Source organism: Plecotus auritus, assembly GCF_963455305.1.
Source record: "Plecotus auritus genome assembly, chromosome: 2".
Classification (NCBI taxonomy): domain Eukaryota; kingdom Metazoa; phylum Chordata; class Mammalia; order Chiroptera; family Vespertilionidae; genus Plecotus; species Plecotus auritus.
In genome coordinates, this window is record NC_137771.1 from 108,038,119 (window position 1) to 108,055,712 (window position 17,594).

General features: G+C 42.0%; 2 pseudogenes across 2 annotated transcripts; both read left to right on the forward strand.

Moving 5' to 3' along the window:
* The first annotated feature begins 829 nt into the window (after positions 1-829).
* Positions 830-1,408, forward strand: LOC308241168 (protein SPT2 homolog; annotated as a pseudogene). The gene has a single exon. The product of its transcript is annotated as a protein SPT2 homolog (transcript).
* An 8,443-nt stretch (positions 1,409-9,851) lies between these two features.
* On the forward strand, positions 9,852-10,451 carry LOC308241169 (protein SPT2 homolog; annotated as a pseudogene). Its single transcript has one exon. The product of its transcript is annotated as a protein SPT2 homolog (transcript).
* The last annotated feature ends 7,143 nt before the right edge of the window (positions 10,452-17,594 follow it).

Genomic DNA, 17,594 nt, shown 5'->3' on the forward strand with positions numbered 1-17,594 from the left:
ATTTTTGTTAAGATCATTCCTAGGCATCTTATATTTTGTTTCCATTGTACATTTTCTTTGATTATATATTTCATGTACTGTTTTAAAGGATATGTATTTATATGCATGTTATCTCTCTCTTTCTCTCTGAAATAAATTTAAAAATATGAAATGAGTAAGATTATTGATTGTTAGCAAAAAAAATCAATATGAACTTTTGTTTCTTCACCATATAAGCAAGTATTCAGACATTTTGGGAGTACATGTCTATCACCATTTCCTGAACAAAGATTTTTAAAAAATATATGGTAATACTGATTTTCAGAGAGACAGGAAGGGAAAGGGAGAGAGAGACTGAAACATTGATGAGGTAGAGATATCACTTCAATCGGCAGCCTCCTGCATGCCCCCTTCTGGGGATTGAACCCACAACCCTGGAATGTGCCCTGACCAGGAATCAAACCAGCAAACTCTTGGTGCCTGAGAGAATACTCAGTCCACTGAGCCAAACCAGCCAGGCTGAACTGAGATTTAACAATTAAACTAAAGTAACTTATTCTCAACTGAATAATTATGTCAATGAAAGTGGAACAATCTACTAATTTATCTTGTGGGTGTAAAGTTTTTATTTAAAGTTTCAAAGGTGGGAGCGCAGCATTGGACTTCTAAGGGTATAGGCTGCTTGAGGAAGGGGGCAGGCAGACTGCCTTGGACAATGCTGGAATTGGTTGTACTGAGTAGAGGCAGGAAAGAGGCAGCCAGCCAGTTCATTTGGCTGCAGCTGGCCACTAGGTAAGATGTGCTTTCATTCCTCTCCGAGAGCCGGCCTATTTTATCCAGTTCAGTCAAGATGGATTTCAGGGAAATTCTCATGATAGCTTCTAAAGGACAAGGAACCAATAGCATACCGAATAGGTATAGTTTAGCAATGGGTCCTCCCAAAAAAGACCCCAAGTTAAGGGTGTCCAATCAGCAGCATACAAGCTTTTCTCAGAAGAAAAGTGGAGGAGCTCGGACAAAAAGCCTTAGAGAAAAAAAGGAGAAAAGAAGAAGTAGTGAAAAAGTGAATTGAGCTAAAACATGAGAAGAAAGCAAGAGCTATGGCCAAGAGGACAAAGGACAATTTCCATGGTTAAATGGGATTCCTGTTGAGGAAAAGTCAAAGAAAAGACAGGCAATGGAAAGCCACTAGTCAGGGAAAAGACCAAGAGTATGAAATGGAAGAATTCTTAGAATACAATCAAGCAGCATCAGAGCAAGAACCTCCTCCCAAAGTTGAAAGTAAACCAAAGGTCCCTTCTAAAAGTGCCCCACCATCATGAACTTCACTGACCTACTCAGGCTGGCTGAGAAAAAGCAATATGATGTGAGAGTCCATGTCCCGCATGGTTCTGGGTTTGGGATCTGGAGAAGGGCTGTGGGCAAATGATGAGACAAGACAAGAAATAATAATTTGGAAATAATGGGGGACAGGTGGAGAGTCCAACGCAAGGGCAAGGACTTCACTGGTGCCCAGGCCCTGACAGCCTTTTATTCAATTTTAGATACACATATTGCCCTTAGGCAGGCAATTCCGGTAACAGACAGACTATCTTAAAGGTCAGTAAATATTAGTAAAGATTTACTTTGAGACTATTTGGTCAGGAAATTGCTTGAGCCACCATTGTCTCAACTAAACAATCAGTGCATAGCTTTGGCCCTTGCCAGAGCTCAAGGTTCACGAGCCTTCTGCATTCCTTGTTTACACTTTTTTTGATAGGGAAGGCAATGGGTAGCTTCCAACATCTCCCCCTTCTCTTTTTCTTAATAAATGTTGAAAAGTGAATGCCACCTGCAGGGTTCAAGTCCTTTTAAAACTCTTCATTCCACATCTGCAGACTAGAAATAAACATAAGAATAAAAAATGAGACAAGCAATAGTCGTTATGCTGAGAGGCAAATGTAAGGAGATCCAGTGGAAGAGATTAAATTCTTTCATGTCTTTTTAAAAGTTCTGCCAGGCATCTAAAGAATTAGTTTATAAGTTTGCCTGGGATAATTGTACAATATATCAAGGGTTGTGTTATCTTTACCCCAAGCACCAAGGTGATTTTTTATTGATTCCCAATAGAACTGGGGCGGGGTGGTGGTGGTGGGGGGGTGTAACACAAATCTGGGAAAAATTATAATGACACTACAAAGATATTCTTTGCTCTAAGCTGTGGATTTTATCACCCATCCACAAGACTGTAGACTTTAATGCTGATAATTCTATCTCAAACTGGCTATTAATTCTTTTTTGTATAGACTGGTTGTACAAACTAAGAAGTTTGAACAGTTTGCACCATGGATGAAGCAGCAATGCCCACAGAAGTAAGTAATGTTATGAGGGCAAAGAGTCCTGCAATTAACATTCCAGGAAATCTTTTTTGTCTTTTTAAGATTTTTACCAGATCATGTAACAGTTAGTAGGTTTGATGAGATTCTCAAGGCTCGGTTATGTTAGTAGGAAACTAAGCGAAAGCCGGTTGTTTTAAAATCATGAGGGAATCCTTTTGGAATGTAAAATTAATACAATGGGATAGTGTGCAGCCTGTGCATGACACCTCATACAGATGGCTTGTAATATTAAGGTGCATCTGGATGGGGTGTGAGAGGAGTACAAATGGATCAAATACACAGGTAGTGGCAAATACTGTCTTATTGGGAGTTCCCCATAAGGTATGAATGGAATTATCTGAGCTATAGTTAAAACTATACTATTTAATAGGTGCAAGTGCAGCAGCTAATTTCCATTATGTATTTTTTAGGGGCCAATTGTCATGTTGAAATTGATATCCAACAAATCCTCCTCCATGCCATGAAATGGAGTGATTAGCTTCAACATATAGATAGGATGCATTCCCCTTCCATTTTAGGGTGCGATTGTTACTATATGCAAACCCATAGGGGCTCCAATCCACAAAGGAAAAACTGTTATTAAGTTTGCTGCTGGTGGGGTGGTCACTATAATAGTCTTGCCAATTAATTTCTTCCTCGGTGGGGTGCTATTCATAAGACTTTACATAACGGCTTAGTGTGGGGGGGTGTCTTAGTAAAGTTACATTTTCTGAACCTCTCCCCAGAGCAAGTAGTGATAGTAGATGTATTTGGCCTTTTGCTTCCCCCTCCTTTGGTGTCCATGTTAGCCAGAAGCCTCTTTTTAATTTTACACACAAAGGAGCTGTGGTTTGGTTCTGTGTCATACAAAAGGGAAGCTAGGCAGTGATACCCATGTAATTATACTTTGCCCATATACTTCCTTGCCCCACCCTGGTCCTCCTGGGTGACCAAGGTGTTTGGTGTTATTGGTGACTACATTAGGTGGGGGATCAGCCCATGTAAGGTGCCTACCCACGGACGGTCAGGAACATAAGTCCAAAATACTTCCCCATTTGCCCCGGTAGCATTACCACACAGCTGATGACTGCTAGCAGGGCAAGAAAGATGTTCTCAGGCGTTCTTGGGGTTCTGGTCTCCTCAGAAATTCTCTCAGCTTTCTGGACCATCTTCTTCACCATCCCGCAGGTGACCTCTGGGCTATTTGTCTCGTCCCCCTCCCATTCCTTATCTTCAGTGGGTTGCTTGGGGCTGCTGCTATCTGCGGCTGGGGTAGTTGATTGTCTGCAGCTGTAAGGCATGGCTCCAGGTGCAAGGTCCTCATGAACCTGGACAGTTCCTCCCTCGGATCCATGTTGAAGTTTAATATTTTTGTGGGAATCCACATGGGCTTCGAGAAATTTTCTGGAAATATATAAGTGTAGCCTTGACCAAATGTTAACGGGGGTTGGGGCCCTTCCATAAACCAGACTCGGGATCTTTCCATTTAACCAGACCATTTTCCTTTGGCTTATTCTGACACCAGTTTATTTCCATGGGTTTCTTGCCATTGGCATCACAAGTGAAAAAATTTAAAGTAATTAAGGCTTAGTGTAGTCTACCTACAGGCAATTTCTCCATATTCCACCTTTTCTGTATTTCAAGTTGGGATTTTAGCCTATGATGCTGGCATTCTATAATTGCCTGTCCCTGTGAATTATATGGTATTCATGTAATGTGCTGAATTTTCCACTTTTTACAAAATTGCTGGAAATGACAGGTTGTGTAAGCTGGTACATTGTCAGTTTTAATGATTTTTGGAATTGCCATGACAGCAAAAGCAGCTAGGCAATGATTAATAACCTGTTTTGCCATTTCCCCTGTAGATGCAGTAGCCCATAGGCCCTTTGAAAAGGTATATACAGAGACATGCAATGCCCGAAGGTGTCCAAAAGGAGTATAATGTGTGACATCCATTTGCCAGATATGTTATCTTATCAATCCTCGAGGGTTAATTCCTGTATTAGGCCCTTGAGGTAGATGTAACATGCAAGTGGGACATTCTCTGATAATCTGTTTTGCCTGCTGTCGAGTGATCGAGAATTGGCAGGCTGATGAGATTCTGAGGCCTGTTTTGATAAAGCAACCAATTGATCAGCATGTGCATTTCCTTTTGTTAGCCGGCCAGGCAGTATACTGTGAGCCCTGATGTGAGTGTACAATCTGCTGAACTTGTTTAAATAGTAAAAAATAAACTTTGGTCACTGTGGTCACTGAGCCATTTTAACCGAGCAGTTTCAATTCTATTCACTAGGCCCACCTGCAATGCAGCCTTAATAGCCTCTAATTCAGTTCTTTGTACAGAAGTATGACTAGTCAGTATGACTCGGTCTGAATTCATTGTATGATAGGCAGCTTTACCATTCGATGATCCATCAGTAAAAACAGTTAATACTCCAGGAATAGGTTCCTGCCTAGCATTTTTTTGGTATAATAAGGGGGTATAATATAAAAATTGTAGTAATTTGTCTTTTAATAGGTGACAACTAAGTTCCCCTGAATATCCACTTAGTCCAATTTGCCAATTCAAATCAGTTTGAAATAATATTTCTAATTGCTTCCCAATGAGGGAAAGGTAAATGCATTGGGGTTCTTCTCCTCTAAGCTGCCTGCAGCGCTTTCTAAGTTGAGGTATCAACTGAGCCATAAGTTCTATATATGTAACTGCCGTTTTAGAGGATTGATGCCCTAGGTGGACCCATTCAATAATAGCAGGAGAGTTTTTTGGAAGATGACTCCAGTGGGACTATTTGCAGTAGGGTTAATCTGTCCCAATAAAGGCAATTCAGGCTCTACCCATGCTACTTGGGCTGAGGAGATTGCCTGCTCAATTCTTAGCAACTCCTTCCTAGCTTCATCTGTTAATGTTTAGGATGAGGAAAGATTAGAGTCACCCCTAAGTATATTAAATAAATTTGCCATTTCTCCTGTAGAGATTTTCAGATAAGGTCTTAACCAGTTAATGTCCCCTAATATTTTTTGAAAGTCAGTTAAAGTTTTAAGGCAATCTTATTTCCACCTTTTGAGGCCTAATACATTGGTTTTCAATTATGATTCCCAGATATTTGAAAGGCGTTTCTTTCTGTACCTTTTCTAGAGCAATTTTTAGATTGCTAAAGTCTGCTCTTCCCATGAACTTGCTAAGAGCAAGTCATCCATATAATGAATAATGTTATATTGGGAATATTTGCCCCTTAAAGGCTGAACAGCTTGAGCTACATATTTTTGACACTAGGTGGGGCCATTGGCCATTCCTTGAGGCAAAACTTTCCATTGATATCTTTTCATGGGTTTTATATTATTAATAGCTGGCACTGAAAATGCAAATCTCTGTTTATCTTGAGGTGCCAAGGGAATGGTGAAGAAACAATCCTTAAGATCTACTACTATAAGAGACCAATCTAGAGGGATTTGCAAATGCACTGGGAGTCCAGGCTGTAAAGCTTCCATGGTGTGCATAGTAGTGTTAACCGCTCTAAGATCATGTAACAATTGCCATTTTCCTGCTGCCTTCTTAGGTATAGTAAATATAGGTGTATTCCAAGGACTATTGGAAGGCTCTATGCTCTATTTGTTTCTGTATTAATTCATGAATATGACCTAATTTCTCCTTGGTTAATGGCCACTGATCCACCCATATAGGTCTATCATCTTTCCATTGTATAGGATGTGCATGAGGGTGAGGAGATTGAGCAGTAACCACTCCTCAAAAGGTTGATATCCTAATCCTCATCTTCCTGAGTTTCCTTTGGCTTGGATGGGCTCTTTAATTCCCTGATTATTTTTTCCTAAGCTTTGACCAGTCTGATATCCCATCTGAGTTATTAACTGCTGTCCTTTGCCAGTAATAATACAAGCTTCTAAACCTTCTAAAACATCTCGGCCCCATAAATTGACTGCAATCCCAGAGACTATGTAAGGCTGAAACCGTCCTGTCTGTCCTTCTTCATCTTGCCACCTTAACACTGCAGCACTGCATTGTGTATTATCAGGAACTCTGACCCCCATGATAGAGCTTATAGCTTCTACCATGGACCAACTTGGAGGCCAGAATTCTTTGCTGATAATGCTGACATCTGCTCCAGTGTCTATTAAACCTTTAAACCGTTTTCTCTCTATTCTTAAATTAATCTAAGGTGGGTTTTGCTAATTCATCTATCCAATAGATATCTGAGCTTCCAAATCCTTGTGTTCCTCTTTTCCTATTTATAGCTTCGCCTTGCTGAATAAAAGGTAGAAGTAGTATCTGAGCAATTCTTTGTCCTGAAGTAATTTGCATAATATGATTACATTCTAATATGACCTTAATTTCTCCCTCACGGACTGAATCTATGACTCCAGGCAGAACAGTTAGTCCTTTCAGAGTTTTTCCACTTCTCCCTAAGATTAATCCTAAAGTTCTTGGTGGCACAGGTCCTCAGATTCCTGTGGGAACAGCTTGCCGAGCCATATCGGGGGTCAAAGTGACTGCTATAGTACTGTTAAGAACTAGGCCTGCGCTCCCTGGAGTGGCTCAGATGAAGGAGTCCATTGTGGGCCTTGCAGGGCAAATTTCCCCTATTGATGATGGGGCTGGGTGGCCGTTTCCCTGTGGTTGGCCATTCTCTATGTCTTGATCTAATGGCTGACCATTTTTATGAAATTTCGATCTATATTAACCAACCCAATGGTTTCCCTTCTGACTTCTAGGACACAGAGAGGTTTAATCTGTGTTGATTGAATTGGGAGGCAGAATGCTCACGTCTTTCCCTAGATCGCCACCTTGTGTCCTTCTTGGTTGCTTACATTCTTTTTTAAAATGTCCTCTTCTTCCACAATTATAACACTTTTTATTCCCCACTGTTATAACGGCAGCGAGTAAGTTTGCTTGAAAAATGCCTGACCCCACATTCTGACATACTCAAATTATTTCTGTAATGGTACTATTTTTTCTCAGAGGTGTCAGGCATTTCTTACAGTCAGCATTGGCATTTTCATAAGCTAATTGCTGAATTAAATTGTATCCTGCTGTTTCATGTTGAATCTGTCATCTCACTGCTTGAGTGAGGCAAGCCATAAAGTCAGAAAATGACTCTGGAGGCCCCTGCATACATTTACTAAAAGCTCCCTCAGGGTCCCCTTTTGATGGTAAAGCCCACCAAGCTCTTCTTCCACAAAGTCTAATTTGCTTGTATGCCTGTTGCACATAATTTGGCTGATTTTGCATGTCATTATATTGTCCCAGTCCTGTCAGCATTTCATAAGTTATTTGAGCATTCAGCCCGCAGTTTGCATGGGCTTGCTCCTGACATTTCTCCAAAAATTCTCCCTTCCATAGTAAATAATCTCCTCCGTGAGCCAGAGAATACCAATCATAAGGAGCTAAGAATGCTTCAGAAATATTAGTCATAATTTCTCTGGTAAAAGAGCTATAGGACCATTCTGGACTATGCTTTCATGCAAGGCCTTTATCATTTTAAAGTCAATTTTTTCATGCTGACTTATTATATGATTCAGGAGCTGTGGGTCAGCTACTTGTATAATAGGAAAAACAAGTTGGTCCTCCACCATCATGTCCTTTAATCCTTCTCGGATAGCTCTTTGCATAGGTGATTCTATTAATGGTGAATTAAATGTTTCAGGATTAGGACATGGAGGTGGAGGGGGCCATGAAGGCCATTCCTCCAATTTTTCTTTTTGCTCCTCTTTAGGAGAGGAAAGTGCAAGGGGAGGGGATTTATCCTCTTTTGTTTCTCTATAAGGCTCTAGCAAATGCAATACCATGTTCCACAAGGAGAAACAATTTGGAGACAATTCTTTCCCCTGCTGCTGAGGTTTTTTTCAAGTTCTAACTCTTTCCCAACATTCAACATCTAATGTACCTTCTTCAGGAAACCAGGGATTATGTTCTATAATAACATCCAAAAACTGTAAGAGAATACCTTCTGACACTTTAATTCCTTTATCCTTAAGCATGCAAACCAAAAGTCTACAGTAAAGCTTCTCCCCTTTTGACAAATTCTGCCCCATTAGCCTGGCTAAAAAAAAGATGTTCCCATCCTACTTACAGATCTCGACTTCTGCAGCTGGCTGTGGGCTTTGCACGTGGCGAATTTCCCCACCTATCCAGTGAATTCTTTTTCCCCACCTTGCTGGTGAAACTTTGTTTTTCTGCTCCAGGCAAATCTTTTTTTCCAGACATCCATCATTTGAGGTGCCAGATGTGAGAGTCCACATCCCGCATGGCTCAGGGTTTGGGATCTGGAGAAGGGCCATGGTCAAATGATGAGACAAGACAAGAAATAATAATTTGGAAATAATGGGGGGCCAGGCGGAGAGTCCAATGCAAGGGCAAGGACTTCACTGGTGCCCAGGCCCTGATAGCCTTTTATTCAATTTTAGATACACATATTGCCCTTAGGCAGGCAATTCTGGTAACAGAAAGACTATCTTAAAGGTCAGTAAATATTATTAAAGATTTACTTTGAGACTATTTCGTCAGGAAATTGCTTGAGCCACCATTGTCTCAACTAAACAATCAATGCATAGCTTTGGCCCTTGCCAGAGCTCAAGGTTCATGAGCCTTCTGCATTCCTTGTTTACACTTTTCTGATAGGGAAGACAATGGCTAGCTTCCAACAGTATGAACCAGTGGAAATCAAGTTAGTAGAAAAAAAAACACAGAAAAGTGGCCTATGATTGCACAAGAACTTAGGGAGTGAAAACTTCTTGAATGAAGACATATGAAAAAGAAGCCTGAAGCAGATGCAGGACTACCTCTGACCAAAATGGTACCCTCTCATACAGAAAGTATGGGCCCAAAACCTAGCAGAGTTTCCAGGGACAAGCATCCTTCTCCCAAAGGTACTCCCCTTCCTCATGCTGAGAAGAAACCCAGACCCAGCACAGATAATAAGAAACATTTAGGTTTGTTTTCATCCAAATCCATGCCAGGAGAGAGGACCAAAGTACGATCTAGCAACTGTTCCCAAGCCTCACTTCAGAAGGACCATGTCAGGCCTGTTTTCAATGGTGCTGGAAAGACCCACTTGAGCACCTTTTCACCAAGTGTTCCAAAGACTTCTGCTAAAGGGAGTCAGAAATCTGTTACTGAGCACACAACCAAAAATCTCCTCTCCATTCTAGCCATTCCAGACCTGGACCTGTGGTCTCCCCACAGAAGGCTAAGAGTCCAAGTGTCAGGCAGTCAGGCAGCAGCTCCAGCCTAGCTCCTGGGCAGCCCATCACAGGGAGTCTTCGGCCTATGGTTAGTTCTGGCTCCGTGCCCAGGCACCAGAATGGCAGCTCCAGCTCAGGACATGAGCAATCAATCAGTGGGACCAAGAGGCCGGCCATGACTTAAATTCTCCTGGAATAACAGTCAGCAGTACAGGTGCCTCTGGATGACCCATCAGTAGCCCAGGTGGTTCTAGGAAGTCAGTGGTCAGTTCTGGTGACTCTGGGTGGCCTGTACACAATCCACATAACCTATGACCAATGAGTGGCTCAGTGACCTCCAGGCGGTCAGTCAGTGGCTCTGGGTGATCAGTAAGTGGCACAGTTTCAGCTGGACAGACTGTCAGCAGTTCAGGCCCTAGAAGACCAGTCAGCAGCTTGGGACCTGGGTGAATAGTTAGTAGCTTAGATCTCCCCATAAACCCAAATGCACTTTTGTCTCAGAAACAATATCTTCTAAGAATATCATTACCTGGCCCACCAATGGACAGATGAATGGAATGAAGCCTTCTTTAGCTGGCTACAGATCTGCCCAACGTTCTCAAGGGTTTCCCTTCCCTGGTGGTTACAAAAGACAGTGAGAATATGAAGAGGAGGAAGATGAGAACTATGACTCCAAAATGGAAGATTTTATCAAAGATGAAGGAGAATCTCAGGAAGAAATATCTAAGCAATATCTAAGATATTTCTTCTAATCTCAGAAGAAATATCTAATTCTTTGGCTATGACCAAAAAAAAAAAAAATACAAAGATGAAGAAGCAAAGAGTTTAAGACCAGGTATGCAAGAGGACTTAGAGGAAATGAGATGGGAGGAAGAATCAACAAAATGTGGAGAGGTCAAGAAGCTGAAAAGATGTTAGCTGCTGCTCTTATTTATTTTTGTGAAACACTGGAGACACTCTACTGCAAAGCAGTCCTGCCTTTGGACTGAAGAAGCCCATTATCATTTTAGATTTACTAGTGGCCCAGTGCACAAAATTCATGCACAAGGGTGGGGGGAAGGTATCCCTCAGCCTGGCCTGCACTCTCTCCAATCTGGGGATGTCCAACTGCTGGCGTAGGTCCGACCCTATACATTGGGGGATGTACAGGATCAGGCCTATGCCGGCAGTTGGACATCCCTCTCACAATCCAGGACTGCTGGTTCATAACCGCTTGCCTGCCTGCCTGCCTGCCTGATTGCCCCTAACCACTTCTGCCTGCCACCCTGATCACCCCCTAACCACTCCCCTGCCTGCCTGAGTGACACCTAACTGCTCCCCTGCTGGCCTGATTGCCCCCAACTGCCCTCCCCTGCCGCAACCTGCCTTCTCCACCGGGACCGGCCTCTCTGCGTGAGGCGGAGAAGATGCTGAAACCCCCAGACCTCACCACATGAAGTGGCTGCTGGGCCCCACCTCCTCTGTGCACTTGGCCATCTTGTGGCAGCCATCTTGTGGCAACGTCACGTGCAAGGCCACCTAGGTTTTTATTAGTATAGATACTTGGATCCTCAAGGACAAGGAATGGATACTATACACTGAGTGGCCAGATTATTATGATCTCTGAATGCATAATTATCTGGCACTCAGTATATATATATATATATATATATATATATATATATATATATATGTATATCCTATCTAATGAAAAAGTAATATGCAAATTGACTGCACCCCCGCTATACCCACAAGCCATGCCCACCATCCAATCAGGAGCAAGTATGCAAATTAACCCAACCAACAGGGCTGTGGCCATGGAGAGAGTAGGAGGCTTGGGTTTCCCCAGCAATAGAGGAAGCAAAGCTTTCCACCTACCCTGGCTGGCCCAGGCCTCCGCTCAAGGCTACAATTGAAAGTTTCAATTATAGAAGATAAATAAATCCCAACAAAAATGGCGGCAGCCATGGAGCGAGCAGGAGGCTTGGTTCCGCTTTAGGCTACAAAATTTCAATTATAGAACATAAATAAATCCCAGATACCAGGGCCTCTGCTTGGGTCACTGGGAGGTGTGGCCGGCCTGCAAACCACCACAGGCCCCTCACCCAGGCTGCCCCATGCCCCAAGAGAACCCCCACCCTGATTCGGGACACCCTTCAGGGCAAACCAGCTGGCCCCCACCCGTGCACCAGGCCTCTATCCTATCTAATCCTATTTAATAAAAGAATAATATGTTAATTGACCATCACTCTAACACACAAGATGGCTGCCCACATTTGGTTAAAGATGATTGCCCCCATCTGGACACAAGATGGCCACCACAAGATGGCCAGCAGGGGAGGGCAGTTAGGGGTGACCAGGCCGGCAAAGGAGGGAAGTTGGGGGCGACCGGGTTGGTAGTGAACCGCAGTTGGGGGGTATCAGGCCTGCAGGGGAGGGCAGTTAGGGGTGACCAGGCCTGCAGGGGAGGGCAGTTAGGGGTGACCAGGCCTGCAGGGGAGGGCAGTTAGGGGCAAACAAACTGGCAGGGGAGCAGTTAGGCATCAATCAGGTTGGCAGGGGAGTGGTTAGGGGGTGATCATGCTGGCAGGCAGAAGTGGTTAGGGGCAATCAGGAAGGCAGGCAGGCGAACAGTTGGGAGCCAGCAGTCCTGGATTGTGAGAGGGATTTCCGACTTTCCATTTAGGCCCGATCCTACCTGGGAGGATTGGGCCTAAAGGGGCAGTTGGACATTCCTCGAGGGATCCCAGATTGGAGAGGGTGCAGGCTGGGCTGGGGGACACATCCCCTGTGCAAGAATTTCATGCACTGGGCCTCTAGTATATATATATGTGTCTATATATATATATATATATATATATATATATATATATATATATATATATATTAAAGGCCCATTGAGTGCATGAATTTGTGCATGGGTGGGGTCCGGCCAGCCTGGCCACAGGGAGGGGACATGGGTGGTTGCCCAGCCTGCCTGCTGGTCAAGGGGACAATTTGCATATTAGCTTTTTATAATATAGGATATACACTGAGTGGCCAGATTATTATGCATTCAGAGATCATAATAATCTGGCCACTCAGTATATATTTTGAGCATAAAGTATTTTCAAATACTTTCCATTGTGAAAACTGTAGTACAGATGACATAATGCCCAGTGAGTGCTCTTAGGAAGTTAACTGCTCACAGGTGCCAGCCTTGATCCTGATGAGCTATGCACTCTAATGTGGGGCCCACTCAACAGCCAACCAATCTTCTTTTGTTCCTTTGCTATTTTAAAAAGGAAAAAATATTGCCTCTTGACTTCCATAATTCTGTTGATGGGTGAGTAGGGCAATTGCCGGCTCCCAATCAAACTTATTTTGTCTTTTTATGAGGAATCTGGCTCCTCCATGAATGTTGTCACCAATAAAGTGACCTGTTCTAATCTATATATTTGGATTGAGAACTTAAAAATGTAGAGTAGGCTTTATAATTATACTAGAGGCCCGGTGCATGAAATTCATGCATGGGGGTGTGTGCCCCTCAGCCCAGCCTGCATCCTCTCCAATCTGGGACCCCTTGAGGGATGTCCGACTGCTCGTTTAGGCCTGATCCCGGTAGGATCGGGCCTAAACGGGCAGTTGGACATCTCTCTCACAATCCAGGACTGCTGGCTCCCAACTGCTCACCTGCCTGCCTTCCTGATTGCCCCTAACCACTTCTGCCTGACAGCCTGATCACCCCCTAACCACTCCCCTGCCAGCCTGATTGATGCCTAACTGCCCTCCCCTGCAGGCCTGGTCATCCCTAACTGCCCTCCCCTGCAGGCCTGGGTCCCCTCAACTGTCCTTCCCTGCCGACCCTGTCACCCCCAACTTCTCTCCTCTGCCGGCCTGGTCACCCCTAACTGCCCTCCCCTGGAGGCTTGATTGCCTTCAATTGCCCTCCCTTGCAGACCTGGTCCCTCCCAACTGTCCTCCCCTGCTGGCCATCTTGTGGAGGCCATCTTGTGTCTACATTGGGGCAATCATCTTTGACCACATGGGGGCAGCCATATTGTGTGTTGGAGTAATGGTCAATTTGCATATTACTCTTTTATTAGATAGTATAGAGGCCTGGTGCACGGGTGGGGGTCGGCTGGTTTGCCCTGAAGGGTGTCCCAGATCAGGGTGGGGGTTGTCTTGGGGTGTGGGGTGGCCTGGGTGAGGGGCCTGTGGTGGTTTGCAGGCTGGCCATGGCCCCCAGCAACCCAAGCGGAGGCCCTGGTATCTGGGATTTATTTATCTTCTATAACTGAAACTTTGTAGACTTGAGCAAATGCCTGGGCTGGCCAGGATGTGCAGGAAAGCTTGGCTTCCTCCATTGCCGGGGAAACCCAAGCCTCCTGCTCTCTCCGTGGACACAGCCATCTTGGTTGCATTAATTTGCATACTCACTCCTGATTGGCTGGTGGGCGTGGCTTGTGGGTGTAGCGGAGGTACAGTCAATTTGCATATCACTCTTTTATTAGATAGGATGGATGTCATCTCTGTGACTTTGAAGTAAAAAGTAGAATAAATTATATTGTATTCTATATTCATGGATTGGAAGCTGAGCATTCTTAGTGATTTACGTGATTAGGCAATTAACAAAAAAATTTCAAGTTAAAAAACAAGTTATGCTATATGGTGTAAGAATATTCTTTTCCAAATTTTCCTTTCAAATTTATTGTAAAATAGACAATGTAACTGTGATGATTTTTATCTAAAAAGTCATTTTATATTGTAGAAAAAATATTTTATTCAAAGATTAGAATTGAAAGAGTAATAGTTTAAAAAATAAGCAAGTGACATGTGAGGTTCCCCTTACTCCCCCATTAGAAAGATATTTTGGAATCCAAAGTGCCCTTGTGTCTCTTGATGTTTATGACTTTGTATTTTTATCTTAAAATTCTTTAGCAATTAATGGCAAAAAAACAAAAGCTAAATTCATGTGTATCAAGAGAAAATAAATAAATAAAGTTTCAAAGAGTACCAAAATTTTGCATTGGATGTACTGATTTTAAGCTCATTGTTAAAAAATAAAAATTGTCTCCCATTCCTTTCTAAAAGATTTAGTTGGAAAAAAACTGGTGTAAGAAGAGAACTTTACCAGGAGTTCCTTTTAATTTTTTAAAATTCTTTATTGTTTAAAGCATTACATATGTCTCCATTTCCCCAATTGGCCTCTCCCTGGCTGCTCCCTTCCCCCCAACCCAGCACATGCCCTCACTCCCTGTTGTCTGTGTCCATTGGTTATGCTTATATGCATACATACAAGTCCTTTGGTTGATCTCTTACCTCACCCTCCCACCCTCCCCTGCCTTCCCTTTGAGGTTGGATGGTCTGTTCGATGCTTCTAAGTCTCTGGATCTATTTTTGTTCATCAGTTTATGTTGTTCATTACATTTCACAAATGAGTGAGATAATGTGATATTTATCTTTCTCTCCAGGACCATCCATGCTGTTGCGAATGGTAGGAGTTCCTTCCTTTTTACAGCAGTGTAGTATTCCATTGTGTAGATGTACCACAGTTTTTTAATCCACTCATCTGCTGATGGGCACTTAGGCTGTTTCCAAATCTTAGCTATTGTAAATTGTTCTGCTTTGAACATAGGGGTGCATATATTCTTTCTGATTGGTGTTTCTAGTTTCTTGGAATATAGTCCTAGAAGTGGGATCACTGGGTCAAATGGCAGTTCCATTTTTAGTTTTTTGAGGAAACTCCATACTATTCTCCACAGTGGCTGCACCAGTCTGCATTATCACCAGCAGTGCATGAGGGTTCCTTTTGCTCTGCATCCTGCCAACTCTTGTCATTTGTTGATTTGTTGATGATTTCTGTTATGACAGGTGTGAGATGGTACCTCATTGTCGTTTTGATTTGCATCTCTCGGATGATTAGTGACTTTGAGCATGTTTTCATATGTCTCTTGCCCTTCCTTCTGTCCTCCTATGAAAAATATATATATTTAGATCTGTTGCCCATTTTTTGATTAGGTTGTATTGAGTTGTCTTCCTTTTGTTAATTTGTATGAGTTCCCTGTAAATGTTGGAGATTAAACTCTTATTGGTGATAACATTGGCAAATATGTTCTCCCATGCAGTGGGCTTTCTCATTGTTTTCTTGATGATTTCTTTAGCTGTGCAGAAGCTTTCTATTTTGATGTAGTCCCATTTGTTTATTTTCTCTTTAGTTTCCATTGTCCTAGGAGCTATATAGGTGAAGATATTGCTTTGGCATATGTCGGAGATTTTGCTGCCTGTGGATTCCTCTAATATTTTTATGGTTTCCTATCTTACATTTAAGTCCTTTATCCATTTTGAGTTTATTTTTGTGTATGATGTAAGTTGGTGGTCTAGCTTCATTTTATTGCATTTATTTGTCCAATTTCCCCAACACCATTTATTGAAGAGACTGTTTTGACTCCATTGTATGCTCTTGCCTCCTTTGTCAAATATTAATTGAATATAATGGCTTGGGTCGATTTCTGGGTTCTCTGTTCTGTTCCATTGATCTATATGTCTGTTCTTGTGCCAGTACCAGGGAGTTCTGAGAGCAGTGAGTTTGTAATACAGCTTGATATCTGGTATTGAGATTCATCCTAATTTGTTCTTCTTTCTCAGGATTGCTGCAGCTATTTGGAGTCTTTTTTTTTATATATATATCCCAGATGAATTTTTGGAGAGTTCGTTTTAGGACTGTGAAATATGCCATTGGCATTTTAATGAGGAGTGCATTGAATCTATATATTGCTTTGGGTAGTATGGACATTTTAATGATATTGATTCTATGATATGTTCCTCCATCTGTTTATGTCTTCCTCTATCTCTTTTTTTAGTGTCCTGTAGTTTTCTGAGTACAGGTCTTTTACCTCTTCAGTTAAGCTTATTCCTAGGTATCTTAATGTTTTTGGTGCAATGGTGAACGGGATTTTTTAAACCTCTCTTTCTGTAAGTTCACTATTGGTGTATAAAAATTCCATAGATTTCTTGACATTAATTTTGTATCCTACTATGTTGCCAAATTCATTTATTAAGTCTAATAATTTTTTATGGAGTGTTTGGGTTTTTTTCACATACAGCATCATGTCACCTGTGAATAATGACTGTTTTACATATTCTTTTCCAATTTGGATATCTTTTATTTCTTCTTCTTGTCTAATTGCTATGACTAGCACTTCTGGTACTATGTGGAACAGGAGTGGTGACAGTGCGCATCCCTGTCTTGTTCCTGTTCTTAGGGGAAATGGTTTTAGGTTTTGCCCATTGAGTATGCTGTTGGCTGAGGTTTGTCATATAAGGAAGGCTATTATTATGTTGATGTCTGATCTTTCTATTCCTTGAGGGTTTTTTATCAAGAAAGAGTGTTAGATTTTGTCAAAAGCTTTTTCTGCATCAATTGATATGACTATGTGACTTTTATCTCTCAATTTGTTTGTGTGATGTATTATGTTTATTGATTTGTAGATATTGTACCATCCTTGCATCCCTGGGATAAATCCTACTTGGTCATGATATATGCATTTTTCTGATGTAATGCTGGATCTGATTTGTTACAATTTTGTAGAGGATTTTGGCATCTATATTCATGAGGGATATTGACCTATAATTCTCTTTCTTTGTGGTGTCTTTATCTGATTTTGGTATTATGGTAATGTTGGCTTCATAGAATGAGCTTGGAAGTGTTGCTTCCTCTTTAATATTTTGGAATAGTCTGAGGAGGATAGGTTTTAGTTCTTCTTTGAATGTTTGGTAAAACTCCCCTGTGAAGCCGCCTGGACCTGGGCTTTTGTTTGCTGGAAGCTATTTGATGACTGCTTCAATTTCCTCCATAGTTATCAGCCTATTGAGATTTTTAGATTCTTTCTGATTGAGTTTTGGAATCTTGTATTTTTCTAGGAATATGTCCGTTTCCTCCAGGTTGTCTATTTTGTTGGAATAGAGTTGTTCATAGTATTTTTTTTTTTTTACAACTAGTGGCCTGGTGCATGAAATTCATGCACATCAAATGGGAATTAAGTAGAAGAAATATTTTAATATTGCTATTTGACCTTTCTCTATAATAGAAGTGTCAGAGAA